Source organism: Echiichthys vipera (genome assembly GCF_963691815.1).
Source record: "Echiichthys vipera genome assembly, chromosome: 13".
In the NCBI taxonomy this organism is placed as follows: Eukaryota; Metazoa; Chordata; class Actinopteri; order Perciformes; family Trachinidae; genus Echiichthys; species Echiichthys vipera.
Window position 1 is genome coordinate 27,938,682 of NC_139838.1, and position 20,580 is coordinate 27,959,261.

The window sequence follows — 20,580 nt, forward strand, 5'->3', positions numbered from 1 at the left end:
GAGATCGGCATCTTGACATCTGAGATGGAGCAAAATAAAGATGTGCTTTTTGTCTTAAGAGTGGAATAAAAGGGGCCCATCATAAAAACGCTGTATGGAAAAGAATAACGGAGGCAGTCAACCCGAAGCAGCGCTCCACTGTGACCCGTGTGCGCACTGTTGGACAGGTGTTGTGCCGTATTCAGCACCCCTGCCGTGAAACGCACCCCCTGGCATTATAGGTGATATTCTGGATCAGACGGCTGTTGTTTCCACCTAAAGGAGTAGCTTATATGCAGGTAACCACATTTAAAGCAAACGTTTGAACCTATGAATTGCAAGAAAAGCTGGGATTATATTTAGGAAACGCTGAGTCAAACACATTAAACTTGCTCAAAAGATCCATTTCACTCATTTTGTAATTACGGCTGCAGTAGATTTCCACAGAACATACAAAAAGGTGTTGTTTTGTGTTCGCTATTATCCAAGTTTATGATTTAAACTCTTTAAAATAGTTTAAAGACTGTAAGTTACACATGTTCTGACCGTTGTGGGTTAGCTGTATATAAACTACTCCTTTAGGTGGAAACAACAGCCTTCTGATCCAGAATATCACCTATAATGCGAGGGGGTGCATTTCACGGCAGGGGTGCTGAATACGGCATCTGTACATCTGTATTAACCTGTTGAAAGAGTTGAACCTGATTCAAACTCAAAGCAGGTTATAAATTAAATCTTTAATTTGAAAAATGTCAATAAAAATGAATCGTATCTAAATGAAGTCAGTCCTGGCGGTGTAAGTGTCTGAATGGCTTGTAACTATAAAGTGTATTTTTATCATGTGTTTTTGTGACTCTTCAGCCGGTGAGTGCGATCAGTTCCTCTTTAGCTGAAGGAGGTTTTTGTACGACGTTGTATCACTGTGTGAACGGGAAGCTGTTATGCTGCTGACAGTAATACACTCCTGCATCTTCAGACTGAGCTCCCCTGATGTTCAGAGAGAAGTCAGTGCCACTTGCTGTTGCACTGAAACGATCGGGAACTCCAGACTGACGATTCGTAGTATCATAAATCAGGAGTTTAGGAGGTTCTCCAGGTTTCTGAAGGTACCAGTCAATGTCATCACCTATACTTGTACTGGATTTACATCTGATAGAGACAGTCTGTCCTGGAACAACAGACTGAGCTCCAGGAGACTGAGTCAGGATGATTTCTCCTGATGAACCTGAAAACATGAACAAGAGCAGACGGGTTATTGAGACTGGAGGTTGGAGAAAGACGATCAACATCCAAACAGAAGAGTGTCATTTCTTTAACATGGAGAATAGATGGAAGAAGGTAAATGCTCTTTGTTCCAGAGTTTCTCCATCACAGCAGAACATCATCGTGGTGAACCTGGTTGCATCCTGAAGCAAAGCTTTCACAAGAGAGTCTCACCCTGAACAAGGAGCCCCAGGGTGGCCAGCAGTAGAGTCAGTGACATCATCATTGTGCTGCCGGCGTGTAAGTGTCTCGGAAAAGCCTGGACAGCCACTGATCAACGCTGGCCTCTTAACGGCTGCGAGCACAGAGGCAGGACACATATGCAAACACACAGAGTCAGTGAACTGGAGCTGTCCTCAACACATCAGGCTGTTTCCTCCTCACTGCTGCGACAACTCACTATTTAAATCAGCCTCATGGGGATTCACACAAACGTATCATCACTGTAGAAATTCATCTTTTAGGTAAATGTATCATTAACAAACCTTTTTGAAGTTTAATTAATGTTTTGAAGCAGCTAACTGGATTTAAGAGAACATTAAATTCAGTTGTTTGACTCAAAACAACACTGAGACAACCTTTGCAAAAGCAGTGAAAGACCTCAGAATGAACAGGAATGACGGTAAATTTAAATGTTGAAGTGCTGTCATTGATACTGTGAGCTACAATAAACTTAAACATATCCTGTAAATATGTGCTCCCTTGTGTCACAGTGTTAAACTGACTCAGTCCTGATCTGTCAGGCAGAGATGATGTTGTCTCACTCGCTGAAAATTCATCAGTTTCTATTAATCTAACCTTTGGGGTCCCACAGGGCTCCATCCTGGGTCCTCTGTTGTTCAGATTTAATATGCCACTGTTGCTTCATAGTAGCTCACATGGGATTTATCTCTCTTTTGTATGTACATGGTACATAACTGGACATTTTCAAGTCCTTTAACAGTCTCTATCTTGTCAAAAACATTGTTGATTGTTTTTTATAATCAGTTCTTGAAAGTCACAAACGATTTTGAGCAGCTAAACAGAGATTAGACTAAAGTTCTCATAGTTGGAGCATCTTAAACTCTCAGACAGTAAATATAAAGAACACTGTTGATGATCTTGATATACTGTTTGAGTTCAAACCTAAATCTGAACACAAACACTGATTCAGTGACGTGTACTGTATGAATCGCGTCACAGAATCCATCATGTTTATGACAGCGTCAGTGTTTCTTCCACAGAAAACATTTGTCACATTTGTCGTTATGGAGCTTCAGTGTCCTGAGAGATTTGAAGGTGATGTGTGGACATTGATGTTTCATATACAGTGAATTTGGTTTGTGTCTCTCCATCAGTGGATCCGACTCTGCTGTTGTTGTGTTTTGAATGATCTGATTGGGCTTCTTCACTGGAACTGTTCTCTCCATTTGATGCAACTTTCAGGTTGTTGAGGTGGACTGTTTGAACGTCAGGAGGAATCTGTGTGTGTGTGTGTGTGTGTGTGTGTGTGTGTGTGTGTGTGTGTGTGTGTGTGTGTGTGTGTGTGTGTGTGTGTGTGTGTGTGTGTGTGTGTGTGTCCTCAGTGAAGTGTATCAGTCTCTGCAGTAGCTTCCAGCTGCAGCAGTCAGTTCAGTTTCGGTTCAGTCTGACTGAGGGAGGTTTTTGTACGACGCTTTTTCACTGTGTGAACACCCACAGACTGTTGATGTAATGAGCACTCTGACAGTAATAAACTGCTGCATCTTCAGTCTGGACTCCACTGATGGTCAGAGTGAAGGCAGAGTTTGATCCACTGCCTGAAAAACGACCTGGAATCCCTGATTGTCGAGTGCTAGCAAGATAAATGAGCAGTTTAGGAGTTTCTCCATTTCTCTGTTGGTACCAGTGTAAATAGTTGCCATTATAAACATCCTGACTGGTCCTACAGCTGATGGAGACGGAGCCTCCCAGAGCAGATCTCACTGCTCCAGGCTGAGTCACTGTGACCTGGCCTCTGGACTCTGAGGACACAGAGACAAAAACAGAAAGCAGCGTCACGGTTTTGCCCTCTTCATTTCAGAGGGACGGATGTTCACAGAGGAGAGGAGTTTGATTCTCTGGACTTTACCTGTGAAGCAGCAGCAGAGGAGAGTCCAGATGAGGACGGAGATCAAAGTCATGTTTTTGATGAGGAGGATTTCTTTGGCTTCTGTTGTCATGAAGGACGGCTGTCAGTCATCCAGTGTTCAACCCTCAGGACTATAAACTCTCCCAGAGCACTGGAGCATGGTGCTGCTGATGCAAAGTGGCTCTCTATGGAAATGTGACGACTGACTCCAACAGGGACCTGGATCACTCTGATGATGCTGTTCATCAATGGATCAATAAGTTCATCAGGATGTTTTCATAGTTATACTGTTTGGGCATTATATGTCTTAACAATAAAATTCACAATGCATTTGGCTATATTTACATATGTTACTGCAAAAAATGATATTAATTTGCAGCCACTGATCAACACTGGCCTCTTAACGGCTGCGAGCAGAGAGGCAGGACACACATGCAAACACACAGAGTCAGTGAACTGTGTTCCCCCTCAGTGCTGACAGCGTGGACCTACAGTTTACACATTTACACGGTCGTATGGTCTTTTGACAATGACATATTTGATTTCCTCCCAGCAGTTAGAAAGCCTGATATGAATGATGTCATGGAAAAATAAGACATATAAGGTAAATAAAAATTACAGTCTAGGAAATAAACAAATATATATTTATAAAGTAAGAGATGAAAACATCCAATATTATCTTTTATTCCTTTTACGTAGGGGAAATACTTTATTTAAATGACTTTATCTTAGGTCAGTGGAATATGGATTCATATCAAAATACTTTATGTACAGTTTAAAGTGATTGAGAGTACCCAGACACCCTTTTTAAACTTTGGATCTGATGCATAACTGAAGAAAGTAATGACGATTGTGTGACATATAATAGGGTGTCATCTGCATACAGGCTGATTTTATTGTTAGTGTGAACGAAATGATGCCAAATATTCCTGATGAGATTATTGGGTAAAATAATGAAATGTGATTATATTGTGGTGTTTATTACAATTTAATTTGTTAATAAAAAGTGATGAAGGTGTGAGACCGCTGAGGGGAAAATGAAAAATGAAAAGAGAGAAGAATTTAATGTCGTGCAAATGATTGAATGGACGATCCTCTTTGAATTCATTATCACAACTAGAGTGTGTAAGGTGTTAAGTATATTATCCAAAATGAAGTGTGTTAGTGTGTGTGTGTGTGTGTGTGTGTGTGTGTCCTCAGTGAAGTGTATCAGTCTCTGCAGTAGCTTCCAGCTGCAGCAGTCAGTTCAGTTTCGGTTCAGTCTGACTGAGGGAGGTTTTTGTACGACGCTTTTTCACTGTGTGAACACGTACTGACCGTTGATGACATGAAAACTCTGACAGTAATAAACTGCTGCATCTTCAGTCTGGACTCCACTGATGGTCAGAGTGAAGGCAGAGTTTGATCCACTGCCTGAAAAACGACCTGGAGTCCCTGATTGTCGAGTGCTAGCATAGTAAATGAGCAGTTTAGGAGATTCTCCATCTCTCTGTTGGTACCAGGCTAAATAGTTGCCATTATAAACATCCTGACTGGTCCTACAGCTGATGGAGACGGAGCCTCCCAGAGCAGATCTCACTGCTCCAGGCTGAGTCACTGTGACCTGGCCTCTGGACTCTGAGGACACAGAGACAAAAACAGAAAGCAGCGTCACGGTTTTGCCGTCTTCATTTCAGAGGGACGGATGTTCACAGAGGAGAGGAATTTGATTCTCTGGACTTTACCTGTGAAGCAGCAGCAGAGGAGAGTCCAGATGAGGACGGAGATCAAAGTCATGTTTTTGATGAGGAGGATTTCTGTGGCTTCTGTTGTCATGAAGGACGGCTGTCAGTCATCCAGTGTTCAACCCTCAGGACTATAAACTCTCCCAGAGCACTGGAGCATGGTGCTGCTGATGCAAAGTGGCTCTCTATGGAAATGTGACGACTGACTCCAACAGGGACCTGGATCACTCTGATGATGCTGTTCATCAATGGATCAATCAGTTTATCAGGACGTGTTCATAGTTATACTGTTTGGGCATTATATGTCTTAACAATAAAGTTCACAATGCATTTGGCTATATTTATATATGTTACTGCAAAAAATGATATCAATTTGCAGCCACTGATCAACACTGGCCTCCTAACGACTGCGAGCAGAGAGGCAGGACACACATGCAAACACACAGAGTCAGTGAACTGTGTTCCCCCTCCGTGCTGACAGCGTGGACCTACAGTTTACACATTTACATGGTCGTATGGTCTTTTGACAATGATATATTTGATTTCCTCCCAGCAGTTAGAAATTCTGATATGAATGATGTTATGGTAAAAAATAAGACACATAAGGCAAATAAAAATGACAGTCTAGGAAATAAACAATTATATATATTTATAAAGTAAGAGATGAAAACAACTCCAAAATTATCTTTTATTCCTTTTACGTAGGGGAAATACTTGATTTAAATGACTTTATCTTAGGTCAGTGGGATATGGATTCATATCAAAATACTTTATGTACAGTTTAAAGTGATTGAGAGTACCCAGACACCCTTTATAAACTTTGGATCTGATGCATAACTGAAGAAAGTAATGATGATTGTGTGACATATAATAGGGTGTCATCTGCATACAGGCTGATTTTATTGTTAGTGTGAATGAAATGATGCCAAATATTCCCTGATGAGATTATTGGGTAAAATAATGGAATGTAATTTTATTGTGGTGTTTATTACAATTTAATTTGTTAATAAAAAGTGATGAAGGTGTGAGACCGCTGAGGGGAAAATGAAAAATGAGAAGAGATAGAAGAATTTAATGTCGTGCAAATTATTGAATGTACAATCCTCTTTGAATTCATCATCACAACTAGAGTGTGTAAGGTGTTAAGTATATTAATCAAAATGAAGTGTGTGTGTGTGTGTGTGTGTGTGTGTGTGTGTGTGTGTGTGTGTGTGTGTGTGTGTGTGTGTGTGTGTGTGTGTGTGTCCTCAGTGAAGTGTATCAGTCTCTGCAGTAGCTTCCAGCTGCAGCAGTCAGTTCAGTTTCTGTTCAGTCTGACTGAGGGAGGTTTTTGTACGACGCTTTTTCACTGTGTGAACACCCACTGACCGTTGATGTAATGAGCACTCTGACAGTAATAAACTGCTGCATCTTCAGTCTGGACTCCACTGATGGTCAGAGTGAAGGCAGACTTTGATCCACTGCCTGAAAAACGACCTGGAATCCCTGATTGTCGATTGCTAGCATAATAAATGAGCAGTTTAGGAGTTTCTCCATTTCTCTGTTGGTACCAGTGTAAATAGTTGCCATTATAAACATCCTGACTGGTCCTACAGCTGATGGAGACGGAGCCTCCCAGAGCAGATCTCACTGCTCCAGGCTGAGTCACTGTGACCTGGCCTCTGGACTCTGAGGACACAGAGACAAAAACAGAAAGCAGCGTCACGGTTTTGCCGTCTTCATTTCAGAGGGACGGATGTTCACAGAGGAGAGGAGTTTGATTCTCTGGACTTTACCTGTGAAGCAGCAGCAGAGGAGAGTCCAGATGAGGACGGAGATCAAAGTCATGTTTTCGATGAGGAGGATTTCTGTGGCTTCTGTTGTCATGAAGGACGGCTGTCAGTCATCCAGTGTTCAACCCTCAGGACTATAAACTCTCCCAGAGCACTGGAGCATGGTGCTTCTGATGCAAAGTGGCTCTCTATGGAAATGTGACGACTGACTCCAACAGGGACCTGGATCACTCTGATGATGCTGTTCATCAATGGATCAATCAGTTTATCAGGACGTGTTCATAGTTATTTTATACTATTTGGGCATTATATGTCTTAATAAATAAAATTCACAATGCATTTGGCTATATTTATATATGTTACTTCAAAAAATGATATCAATTTGCAGCCACTGATCAACACTGGCCTCTTAACGGCTGCGAGCAGAGAGGCAGGACACACATGCAAACACACAGAGTCAGTGAACTGTGTTCCCCCTCAGTGCTGACGGCGTGGACCTAAAGTTTACACATTTACACGGTCGTATGGTCTTTTGACAGTGATATATTTGATTTCCTCCCAGCAGTTAGAAAGTCTGATATGAATGATGTTATGTAAAAATAAGACACATAAGGCAAATGAAAATTACAGTCTAGGAAATAAACAAATATTTATATTTATAAAGTAAGAGATAAAAAAATCCAATATTATCTTTTATTCCTTTTACGTAGGGGAAATACTTGATTTAAATGACTTTATCTTAGGTCAGTGGGATATGGATTCATATCAAAATACTTTATGTACAGTTTAAAGTGATTGAGAGTACCCAGACACCCTTTTTAAACTTTGGATCTGATGCATAACTGAAGAAAGTAATGACGTTCGTGTGACATATAATAGGGTGTCGTCTGCATACAGGCTGATTTTATTGTTAGTGTGAATGAAATGATGCCAAATCTTCCTGATGAGATTATTGGGTAAAATAATGAAATGTAATTATATTGTGGTGTTAATTACAATTTAATTTGTTAATAAAAAGTGATGAAGGTGTGAGACCGCTGAGGGGAAATGAAAAATGAGAAGAGATAGAAGAATTTAATGTCGTGCAAATGATCGAATGGACAATCCACTTTGAATTCATTATCACAACTAGAGTGTGTAAGGTGTTAAGTATGTTATACAAAATGAAGTGTGTGCGTGTGTGTGTGTGTGTGTGTGTGTGTGTGTGTGTGTGTGTGTGTATGTGTGTGTCCTCAGTGAAGTGTATCAGTCTCTGCAGTAGCTTCGAGCTGCAGCAGTCAGTTCAGTTTCGGTTCAGTCTGACTGAGGGAGGTTTTTGTACGACGCTTTTTCACTGTGTGAACACCCACAGACTGTTGATGTGATGTGCACTCTGACAGTAATAAACTGCTGCATCTTCAGTCTGGACTCCACTGATGGTCAGAGTGAAGTCAGACTTTGATCCACTGCCTGAAAAACGACCTGGAATCCCTGATTGTCGATTGTTAGCAAGATAAATGAGCAGTTTAGGAGTTTCTCCATCTCTCTGTTGGTACCAGTGTAAAAAGTGGTATTGGCCGTTATAATAAACATCCTGACTGGTCCTACAGCTGATGGAGACGGAGCCTCCCAGAGCAGATCTCACTGCTCCAGGCTGAGTCACTGTGACCTGGCCTCTGGACTCTGAGGACACAGAGACAAAAACAGAAAGCAGCGTCACGGTTTTGCCGTCTTCATTTCAGAGGGACGGATGTTCACAGAGGAGAGGAGTTTGATTCTCTGGACTTTACCTGTGAAGCAGCAGCAGAGGAGAGTCCAGATGAGGACGGAGATCAAAGTCATGTTTTTGATGAGGAGGATTTCTGTGGCTTCTGTTGTCATGAAGGACGGCTGTCAGTCATCCAGAGTTCAACCCTCAGGACTATAAACTCTCCCAGAGCACTGGAGCATGGTGCTGCTGATGCAAAGTGGCTCTCTATGGAAATGTGACGACTGACTCCAACAGGGACCTGGATCACTCTGATGATGCTGTTCATCAATAGATCAATCAGTCGATCAGAGTATTGATCAGGAATGTGTCAGAGCTCATTTGTTTGAGTCTTTGGTTTGAGTTTGATGGACGATTGTTCTTCCAGAAGATTTTGTCCATGTCCTCAAATTCACTACCACACAAATCAACATCAATGTGGGACAATTTTAAACAAATATATGATATTTTCATTCATCATAATCAACAATAAACATGTGTTTTGGTAAAATTTCTTCACATTTGTCAGATTTATTTAAGTTTTTCATCCTTTTTCAATTGATTTTACTGTAAGAGAAATTAATATTGTTTGTAGATGTTGAACATTTGAAAAAGAAATGTTAAATATATATTTATAGTTATGTAGTAACTGGTTAAAATGTTAAAAGCAGATTCACAACCTGGGTAAACTGGGAATGTGTCTGTTGAGTTTGTTTGTGTCAAAGTCAGAGAGCCGTGTCTCTCTACGGTGAGAGGTTTTTGTACGGCGGCTCAATGACTTTGTATCACTGTGGTACACGTTCGGTGGAGGAACCAGACTGGATGTTGGAAGTAAGTCAAATGTGTTAAAAACTTATCATTTTAACGTCAGTATTTCTTTTATTTCTGTTTTATTTTGCATGCAAGGACCAAAAAGTTACATTTCATACAAATATTTTGCACAAAGAGACAAAACTCACTTCAGGAAAAGAATTTTAAAAACTTGTTGTAATGAAAGTAAAACGTTAAACTAGAGAATAAATCATTATTTCCAGGTTTTAATGGTAAAGTTGCATCTTGAGGGCTTGTAGCTTTGGTTCAGTGTGTCAAAGTCAGAGAGCAGTGTCTCTCTACAGTGAGAGGTTTTTGTACGGCGGCTCAATGACTTTGTATCACTGTGGTTGACTTTTGGTGGAGGAACCAGACTGGATGTTGGAAGTAAGTTTCTGCTCGAATATAAAATATCGTATCATCTGCAAACATTTGACTTTCTGTCTCTGAAGCATTTGTAGTAGATGTAAGTTTCCGTTGGACTGATCTAAATCACTTTATAGACTCGGTTTGATTCTTCTTTTCTGCTGTTGAACCTTGAAGCTGAACTCAAAGCAGCTTCACTGAACTTCTCTTTAACCCTCCTGTTGCCCTCAAATTTCACTAACACCATTTATTCTAGGGGTCAATTTGACCGTAGCATTTTAAACATCTCCAAAATAATCATAATCAATTTGCTACTCAAGTTAAGTCGGGTACTTTATGTATTTATTTAACAAAATTTAAAATATTACTGATGTTAAACTGCATTGAGGGATTTCTGTGTGTGTGTTTTAACGTAAGTCTGTTATTTTAAGTGCTATTTTGTGTTATTTGTAACATCTGGAATGAAAGTAACGTCCGTTATCAAGGACAGCAGCATGAATTTGACCTCATATAATATTTGAATTGTAAAATAAACAATAATAATAATAATTAAATCATCCAGATTATCAAACTGACCCAAAGGAACACCGATGCGACAACTACATGTATATGTATGTATAAATATATATATATATATATAATCATGCTAATTTTAGTTTTTTTATGCGTTGTCCCCATAAAATTAGGAAAAGTCATGAATATAAAGCAAAAAAACAAAAAAAAATGTCGTTACTTAGAGATGTTAAACATTAAATGGGGTCAAATTGACCCTTAGGAGAACAGGAGGGTTAAACGTTTCATTTCGTCTGTAAAATGTGAACAGCTTGAACTGTAGGAACGATTAAAGAACAACACTCGTACTTTAAACGTATTTTCAAACGTCCTCGTTATAAACAGTTTTGAAGATGATCCAAATAGTTTGAAACATTGAGAATGAACAGTTTTCTGTCGCTGTTTGGTTTTTAAATCTGTCGTAGGAACATTTTAAATATGGTTGTCAGTGATTTTTGGCTGATAATGTCCTTTAACGGTGGATCTGATGAACTTTTGGGCTGTTGTACAAATATATTGTAGTGTTTTCTTTAAATTGAGTTCATCATAAAGATCTTTTCTCTTGTATTTTGAAACATATGATATTTTATTCCCAGTGTAGTTTGATGTGTTCCAGGTCGTTCTGTTTGATGATTCTCTCCGTGCTGATTTGCATGAGAGGCGTCTTAAAGGGAAGTGAAACACTGTGTGAGTGAGTGACTGGTGGAGCAGAAACACCATCTGACAGAAACTCCTTAAAGGGGAAAATCATCTCTCACAGAGTAAAGGTGTCCAAGTGTGTGGTGTGTGATTGACAGCTGTGTGGTCCCCGTCCTCTAAGCTGATTGGTGTCTCTCCTAGGTGATGTCCATCCCACCCTGACGGTGCTGCCCCCCTCCAGTGAGGAGCTGAAGCAGGGGAAGGCCACGCTCATGTGCCTGGCCAACAAGGGCTTCCCCTCAGACTGGAGTCTGGCCTGGAAGGTGGACGGCAGCAGCAGCATCGCCTGGGAGGAGAGCAGGAGCCCCGGGGTGCTGGAGAAGGACGGCCTCTACAGCTGGAGCAGCACCCTGAGGCTCCCTGCAGACCAGTGGAGGAAGGTGGGCTCTGTGACCTGTGAGGCCACCCAGGGCTCCCAGACTCCGCTCTCAGAGACACTGATGAGAGACCAGTGCCCCCAGTCCTGATCTGACTCACTGGGACGACTGGTTTCACTCTGGTACTGCTCCGTCTGCTCTCTGAAACTCTTTCTGTCTTTTCAGACCAAAAGTTTTAAACAGTGATATTTTCTTTCTTATACTAATGCTGATGGTGTTAACCTGTTTCCAATAATAAAGATGATTTCATTCAAACTGTTTCAGAAGATTTTATTATTACCCTTATCTATTTAACATCCTCAGTGTCACAGTTAGGTCGTCCAGCCCTCAGTAGTTTTCCATTGATCCTGCCTCTGCCCCACTCAGCCCGTCAGCCACACCCACCTCGTCAGTTCACTCTCCTCACCTGTGCACACAGCTGCCTCTCATCACATGCAGTCAGCCCAGCACATCATCAGCAGCTCCACACTCACTCCTTTGCCAGATTGTTCTATGCCATGCGAGACTTTCCAGCGCTCTTCTGCCTGTCTTCCCCGTACCGACCTCGCCTGTCCCTGATTCCCTGCTTCTTCTGATCCTGGTGAATCGACCCAGCCTTCTGTCCCCGACCAAGAGTTTAGCGTCTCCGCTCCTGATTCCTGTTTGCTGTTTTCCGAACTGTCGGTCTGAGTCTGAGTAAACCGTTGAACTTTACCACTGTTTCTGAGTCCTTTGTACTGCAATTGGGTCCATACACCAACCATCTCTCTCTTTGATTTCACGTGTTTCAATGAAAAAATTTACCAGTTTGTTGCAGCTTTTCAATATTATTTCACTGTTTCCAGATAATAAAGAGGTGTTCATCAAATCAGTTGGTTTCATGTTCGTTATTATCAAAATGTCTTAACACATGTTTTCTTAATGGTGTCAGTGATTTAATGAAAACCTGAGAATAAGAACTGAGCTGATGAACATGTTGGATATTCTCAAATGTACATTTTGAAATATAAAGCGGTATATTATCAGCATAGAGAGAAGTCGAATCAGTGTGATCTACAAATTTAGCCCAGCAAATAATAACATTAATTTCTTGCTTAGGAACTAAGCACAAAAATAAAGAGATGACAAAATGAAGTAATTAAAATGTAGCTGACTTACATTTGACATGAATCCATTTTTGATTTAAATGATAAAATGAATTTGTTTGATTCAATGCAAAACACATAAAAACCTAAAATATGCTGTAGACATGATTGTGAATTATAACATGAATGACATTTAATTGTATTTACATACAATTAAACAATATAAAATTGTAATATACAATAAAAATATTTACAGTTAGTGTTCATGTGTGATCATACTCTAAACTTATCACAATATTAAAATCATACTTCAACAGAAGTTTGCTTTGATGAGCAGCAGAAAGGTTTCACCTCTTTTAACGTTATTGCATTAATCATGTATTTTACTTACATGCATTATACTTAGTGTAAATATGTTCAAACTGAATTATCATACATTTTATATTTGTTCAGTAAAATCCCTGTGATTTTAGTTTCAGTGCAGCTGTAGAGTCAGATCAGTTCCTCTCCAGCTGAGGGAGGTTTTTGTACGACGTTGTATCACTGTGTGAACGGGAAGCTGTTACTTTGCTGACAGTAGTAAACTCCTGAGTCTTCAGTCTGAACTCCTCTGATGGTCAAAGTGAAGTCAGTCCCAGATCCACTTCCACTGAAACGATCTAAAACTCCAGACTGACGATTTGAAACTCCATAAATCAGGAGTTTAGGAGCTTCTCCAGGTTTCTGAAGGTACCAGTCAATGTCATCACCTATACTTGTACTGGATTTACATCTGATAGAGACAGTCTGTCCTGGAACAACAGACTGAGCTCCAGGAGACTGAGTCAGGATGATTTCTCCTGATGAACCTGAAAACATGAACAAGAGCAGACGGGTTATTGAGACTGGAGGTTGGAGAAAGACGATCAACATCCAAACAGAAGAGTGTCATTTCTTTAACATGGAGAATAGATGGAAGAAGGTAAATGCTCTTTGTTCCAGAGTTTCTCCATCACAGCAGAACATCATCGTGGTGAACCTGGTTGCATCCTGAAGCAAAGCTTTCACAAGAGAGTCTCACCCTGAACAAGGAGCCCCAGGGTGGCCAGCAGTAGAGTCAGTGACATCATCATTGTGCTACCGGCGTGTCAGTGTCTCGGAAAAGCCTGGACAGCCACTGATCAACGCTGGCCTCTTAACGGCTGCGAGCACAGAGGCAGGACACATATGCAAACACACAGAGTCAGTTAACTGGAGCTGTCCTCAACACATCAGGCTGTTTCCTCCTCACTGCTGCGACAACTCACTATTTAAATCAGCCTCATGGGGATTCACACAAACTTATCATCACTGTAGAAATTCATCTTTTAGGTAAATGTATCATTAACAAACCTTTTTGAAGTTTAATTAATGTTTTGAAGCAGCTAACTGGATTTAACAGAACATTAAATTCAGTTGTTTGACTCAAAACAACACTGAGACAACCTTTGCAAAAGCAGTGAAAGACCTCTGAATGAACAGGAATGACGGTAAATTTAAATGTTGAAGTGCTGTCATTGATACTGTGAGCTACAATAAACTTAAACATATCTTGTAAATATGTGCTCCATTGTGTTATAGTGTTAAACTGACTCAGTCCTGATCTGTCAGGCAGAGATGATGTTGTCTCACTCGCTGAAATTCATCAGTTTCTATTAATTTAACCTTTGGGGTCCCACAGGGCTCCATCCTGGGTCCTCTGTTGTTCAGTTTTTATATGCCAGTGTTGCTTCATCGTAGCTCACATGGGATTTATCTCTCTTTTGTATGTACATGATACATAACTGGACATTTTCAAGTCCTTTAACAGTCTCTATCTTGTCAAAAACATTGTTGATTGTTGTTTATAATCAGTTCTTAAAAGTCACAAACGATTTTGAGCAGCTAAACAGAGATTAGAGTAAAGTTCTCATAGTTGGAGCATCTTAAATTGTCAGACAGTAAATATAAAGAACATTGTTGATGATCTTGATATACTGTTTGAGTTCAAACCTAAATCTGAACACAAACACTGATTCAGTGACATGTACTGTATGAATTGCGTCACAGAATCCATCATGTTTATGACAGCATCAGTGTTTCTTCCACAGAGAACATTTGTCACACGCCGTTATGGAGCTTCAGTGCCCTGAGAGATTTGAAGGTGATGTGTGGACATTGATGTTTCATATACAGTGAATTTGGTTTGTGTCTCTCCATCAGTGGATCCGACTCTGCTGTTGTTGTGTTTTGAATGATGTGATTGGGCTTTTTCACTGGAACGGTTCTCTCCATTTGATGTAACTTTCAGGTTGTTGAGGTGGACTGTTTGAACGTCAGGAGGAATCTGTGTGTGTGTGTGTGTGTGTGTGTGTGTGTGTGTGTGTGTGTGTGTGTGTGTGTGTGTGTGTGTGTGTGTGTGTGTGTGTGTGTGTGTGTGTGTGTGTGTGTGTGTGTGTGTGTGTGTGTGTGTGTGTGTGTGTGTGTGTCCTCAGTGAAGTGTATCAGTCTCTGCAGTAGCTTCCAGCTGCAGCAGTCAGTTCAGTTTCGGTTCAGTCTGACTGAGGGAGGTTTTTGTACGACGCTTTTTCACTGTGTGAACACATCCTGACCGTTGATGTGATGAGCACTCTGACAGTAATAAACTGCTGCATCTTCAGTCTGGACTCCACTGATGGTCAGAGTGAAGGCAGAGTTTGATCCACTTCCTGAAAAACGACCTGGAATCCCTGATTGTCGATTGTTAGCAAGATAAATGAGCAGTTTAGGAGTTTCTCCATCTCTCTGTTGGTACCAGGCTAAACAGTGGTATGGTCTGCTATAATAAACATCCTGACTGGTCCTACAGCTGATGGAGACGGAGCCTCCCAGAGCAGATCTCACTGCTCCAGGCTGAGTCACTGTGACCTGGCCTCTGGACTCTGAGGACACAGAGACAAAAACAGAAAGCGGCGTCACGGTTTTGCCGTCTTCATTTCAGAGGGACGGATGTTCACAGAGGAGAGGAGTTTGATTCTCTGGACTTTACCTGTGAAGCAGCAGCAGAGGAGAGTCCAGATGAGGACGGAGATCAAAGTCATGTTTTTGATGAGGAGGATTTCTGTGGCTTCTGTTGTCATGAAGGACGGCTGTCAGTCATCCAGTGTTCAACCCTCAGGACTATAAACTCTCCCAGAGCACTGGAGCATGGTGCTGCTGATGCAAAGTGGCTCTCTATGGAAATGTGACGACTGACTCCAACAGGGACCTGGATCACTCTGATGATGCTGTTCATCAATGGATCAATCAGTTTATCAGGACGTGTTCATAGTTATTTTGTACTGTTTGGGCATTATATGTCTTAACAATAAAATTCACAATGCATTTGTCTATATTTATATATGTTACTGCAATAAATTATATTAATTTGCAGCCACTGATCAACACTGGCCTCTTAACGGCTGCGAGCAGAGAGGCAGGACACACATGCAAACACACAGAGTCAGTGAACTGTGTTCCCCCTCAGTGCTGACAGCGTGGACCTACAGTTTACACATTTACATGGTCGTATGGTCTTTTGACAATGATATATTTGATTTCCTCCCAGCAGTTAGAAAGTCTGATATGAATGATGTCATGTAAAAATAAGACACATAAGGCAAATAAAAATTACAGTCTAGGAAATAAACAATTATATATATTTATAAAGTAAGAGATGAGAAAATCCAATATTATCTTTTATTTCTTTTACGTTGGGGAAATACTTGATTTAAATGACTTTATCTTAGGTCAGTGGGATATGGATTCATATCAAAATACTTTATGTACAGTTTAAAGTGATTGAGAGTACCCAGACACCCTTTTTAAACTTTGGATCTGATGCATAACTGAAGAAAGTAATGACGATCGTGTGACATATAATAGGGTGTCATCTGCATACAGGCTGATTTTATTGTTAGTGTGGATGAAATGATGCCAAATATTCCTGATTAGGTTATTGGGTAAAATAATGTAATGTAATTATATTGTGGTGTTTATTACAATTTAATTTGTTAATAAAAAGTGATGAAGGTGTGAGACCGCTGAGGGGAAATGAAAAATGAAAAGAGATAGAAGAATTTAATGTCGTGCAAATGATTGAATGGTCAATTCTCTTTGAATTCATTATCACAACTAGAGAGTGTAAGGTGTTAAGTATGTTATCCAAAATGAAGTGTGTTAGTGTGTGTGTGTGTGTGTGTGTGTGTGTGTGTGTGTGTGTGTGTGTGTGTGTGTGTGTGTGTGTGTGTGTGTGTGTTGTGTGTGTGTGTGTGTGCGTGTGTGTCTGTACTGATAGAACCAGATCTTGACAATCGCTCAGTTTGGAGAGACGTCTTTAAGTTATATTTATTTCTTTGAGTTGAGCAGCATCCAACGTGCCCTTTTCCCTGTTCTTTTTTTTATTCTGCAAATAGATAACTTGCTATTTTACCAAAAACATTCTGGTTTATGTTGCTTCCCTTTTCCCCACGAGCCGGGTCGTAACAGTGTTCTCCAGAAAGATCAGAAGATTAATCTCACAAGACCCTGAGACAATAACAATAATAATAATAATAATAATGAAAAGCACTGATGTATGAGCATCTGTATTATCCTGTTGAAAGAGTTGAACCTGATTCAAACTCAAAGCAGGTTATAAATTAAATCTTTAATTTGAAAAATGTCAATAAAAATGAAACGTATCTAAATGAAGTCAGTCCTGGCAGTGTAAGTGTCTGAATGGCTTGTAACTATAAAGTGTATTTTTATCATGTGTTTTTGTGACTCTTCAGCCGGTGAGTGCGATCAGTTCCTCTTTAGCTGAAGGAGGTTTTTGTACGACGTTGTATCACTGTGTGAACGGGAAGCTGTTATGCTGCTGACAGTAATACACTCCTGCATCTTCAGACTGAGCTCCCCTGATGTTCAGAGAGAAGTCAGTGCCACTTGCTGTTGCACTGAAACGATCGGGAACTCCAGACTGACGTCTTGTAGTATCTTCAATCAGGAGTTTAGGAGGTTCCCCAGGTTTCTGAAGGTACCAGTCAATGTCATCACCTATACTTGTACTGGATTTACAGCTGATAGAGACAGTCTGTCCTGGAACAACAGACTGAGCTCCAGGAGACTGAGTCAGGATGATTTCTCCTGATGAACCTGAAAACATGAACAAGAGCAGACGGGTTATTGAGACTGGAGGTTGGAGAAAGATGATCAACATCCAAACAGAAGAGTGTCATTTCTTTAACATGGAGAATAGATGGAAGAAGGTAAACGCTCTTTGTTCCAGAGTTTCTCCATCACAGCAGAACATCATCGTGGTGAACCTGGTTGCATCCTGAAGCAAAGCTTTCACAAGAGAGTCTCACCCTGAACAAGGAGCCCCAGGGTGGCCAGCAGTAGAGTCAGTGACATCATCATTGTGCTGCCGGCGTGTCAGTGTCTCTGAAAGGCCTGGACAGCCACTGATCAACGCTGGCCTCTTAACGGCTGCGAGCACAGAGGCAGGACACATATGCAAACACACAGAGTCAGTGAACTGGAGCTGTCCTCAACACATCAGGCTGTTTCCTCCTCACTGCTGCGACAACTCACTATTTAAATCAGCCTCATGGGGATTCACACAAACGTATCATCACTGTAGAAATTCATCTTTTAGGTAAATGTATCATTAGCAAACCTTTTTGAAGTTTAGTAAATGTTTTGAAGCAGCTAACTGGATTTTACAGAACATTAAATTCAGTTGTTTGACTCAAAACAACACTGAGACAACCTTTGCAAAAGCAGTGAAAGACCTCTGAATGAACAGGAATGACGGAAAATTAAAAGGTTGAAGTGCTGTCATTGATACTGTGAGCTACAATAAACTTAAACATATCCTGTAGATATGTGCTCACTTGTGTTACAGTGTTAAAACTGACTCAGTCCGGATCTGTCAGGCAGAGATGATGTTGTCTCACTCGCTGAAATTCATCAGTTTCTATTAATTTAACCTTTGGGGTCCCACAGGGCTCCATCCTGGGTCCTCTGTTGTTCAGTTTTTATATGCCAGTGTTGCTTCATCGTAGCTCACATGGGATTTATCTCTCTTTTGTATGTACATGATACATAACTGGACATTTTCAAGTCCTTTAACAGTCTCTATCTTATCAAAAACATTGTTGATTGTTGTTTATAATCAGTTCTTGAAAGTCACAAACGATTTCCAGCAGCTGAACAGAGATTAGAGTAAAGTTCTCATAGTTGGAGCATCTTAAACTCTCAGACAGTAAATATAAAGAACACTGTTGATGATCTTGATATACTGTTTGAGTTCAAACCTAAATCTGAACACAAACACTGATTCAGTGACATGTACTGTATGAATCGCGTCACAGAATCCATCATGTTTATGACAGCGTCAGTGTTTCTTCCACAGAAAACATTTGTCACATTTGTCGTTATGGAGCTTCAGTGTCCTGAGAGATTTGAAGGTGATGTGTGGACATTGATGTTTCATATACAGTGAATTTGGTTTGTGTCTCTCCATCAGTGGATCCGACTCTGCTGTTGTTGTGTTTTGAATGATGTGATTGGGCTTCTTCACTGGAACTGTTCTCTCCATTTGATGCAACTTTCAGGTTGTTGAGGTGGACTGTTTGAACGTCAGGAGGAATCTGTGTGTGTGTTTGTGTGTGTGTGTGTGTGTGTGTGTGTGTGTGTGTCCTCAGTGAAGTGTGTCAGTCTCTGCAGTAGCTTCCAGCTGCAGCAGTCAGTTCAGTTTCGGTTCAGTCTGACTGAGGGAGGTTTTTGTACGACGCTTTTTCACTGTGTGAACACATGCTGACTGTTGATGACATGAAAACTCTGACAGTAATAAACTGCTGCATCTTCAGTCTGGACTCCACTGATGGTCAGAGTGAAGGCAGAGTTTGATCCACTGCCTGAAAAACGACCTGGAATCCCTGATTGTCGAGTGCTAGCATAGTAAATGAGCAGTTTAGGAGTTTCTCCATCTCTCTGTTGGTACCAGGCTAAATAGTGGTATGGGCTGCTACCATAAACATCCTGACTGGTCCTACAGCTGATGGAGACGGAGCCTCCCAGAGCAGATCTCACTGCTCCAGGCTGAGTCACTGTGACCTGGCCTCTGGACTCTGAGGACACAGAGACAAAAACAGAAAGCAGCGTCACGGTTTTGCCGTCTTCATTTCAGAGGGACGGATGTTCACAGAGGAGAGGAGTTTGATTCTCTGGACTTTACCTGTGAAGCAGCAGCAGAGGAGAGTCCAGATGAGGACGGAGATCAAAGTCATGTTTTTGATGAGGAGGATTTCTGTGGCTTCTGTTGTCATGAAGGACGGCTGTCAGTCATCCAGTGTTCAACCCTCAGGACTATAAACTCTCCCAGAGCACTGGAGCATGGTGCTGCTGATGCAAAGTGGCTCTCTATGGAAATGTGACGACTGACTCCAACAGGGACCTGGATCACTCTGATGATGCTGTTCATCAATGGATCAATCAGTCGATCAGGACGTGTTCATAGTTATTTTGTACTGTTTGGGCATTATATGTCTTAACAATAAAATTCACAATGCATTTGGCTATATTTATATATGTTACTGCAAAAAATGATATCAATTTGCAGCCACTGATCAACACTGGCCTCCTAACGGCTGCGAGCAGAGACGCAGGACACACATGCAAACACACAGAGTCAGTGAACTGTGTTCCCCCTCAGTGCTGACAGCGTGGACCTACAGTTTACACATTTACATGGTCGTATGGTCTTTTGACAATGATATATTTGATTTCCTCCCAGCAGTTAGAAAGCCTGATATGAATGATGTCATTGAAAAATAAGACACATAAGGCAAATAAAAATTACAGTCTAGGAAATAAACAATTATATATATTTATAAAGTAAGGGATGAAAACAACTCCAAAATTATCTTTTATTTCTTTTACGTAGGGAAATACTTGATTTAAATGACTTTATCTTAGGTCAGTGGAATATGGATTCATATCAAAATACTTTATGTACAGTTTAAAGTGATTGAGAGTACCCAGACACACTTTTTAAACCTTGGATCTGATGCATAACTGAAGAAAGTAATGACGATCGTGTGACATATAATAGGGTGTCATCTGCATACAGGCTGATTTTATTGTTAGTGTGAATGAAA

At 40.7% G+C, this 20,580-nt stretch overlaps 2 gene segments (V, D, J or C); one reads left to right on the plus strand and one right to left on the minus strand.

Annotated features, from left to right (window-relative positions):
- Positions 1-9,352: 9,352 nt before the first annotated feature.
- Positions 9,353-11,600, plus strand: LOC310955815 (Ig kappa-b4 chain C region-like). The segment is given in 2 exons: positions 9,353-9,384; positions 11,122-11,600.
- A 1,361-nt stretch (positions 11,601-12,961) lies between these two features.
- LOC310955413 (immunoglobulin kappa variable 3-15-like) lies at positions 12,962-15,498 on the minus strand. The segment is given in 3 exons: positions 15,447-15,498; positions 15,265-15,339; positions 12,962-13,269 (listed from the first exon to the last, which is right to left on the minus strand).
- Between the last annotated feature and the right edge of the window lie 5,082 nt (positions 15,499-20,580).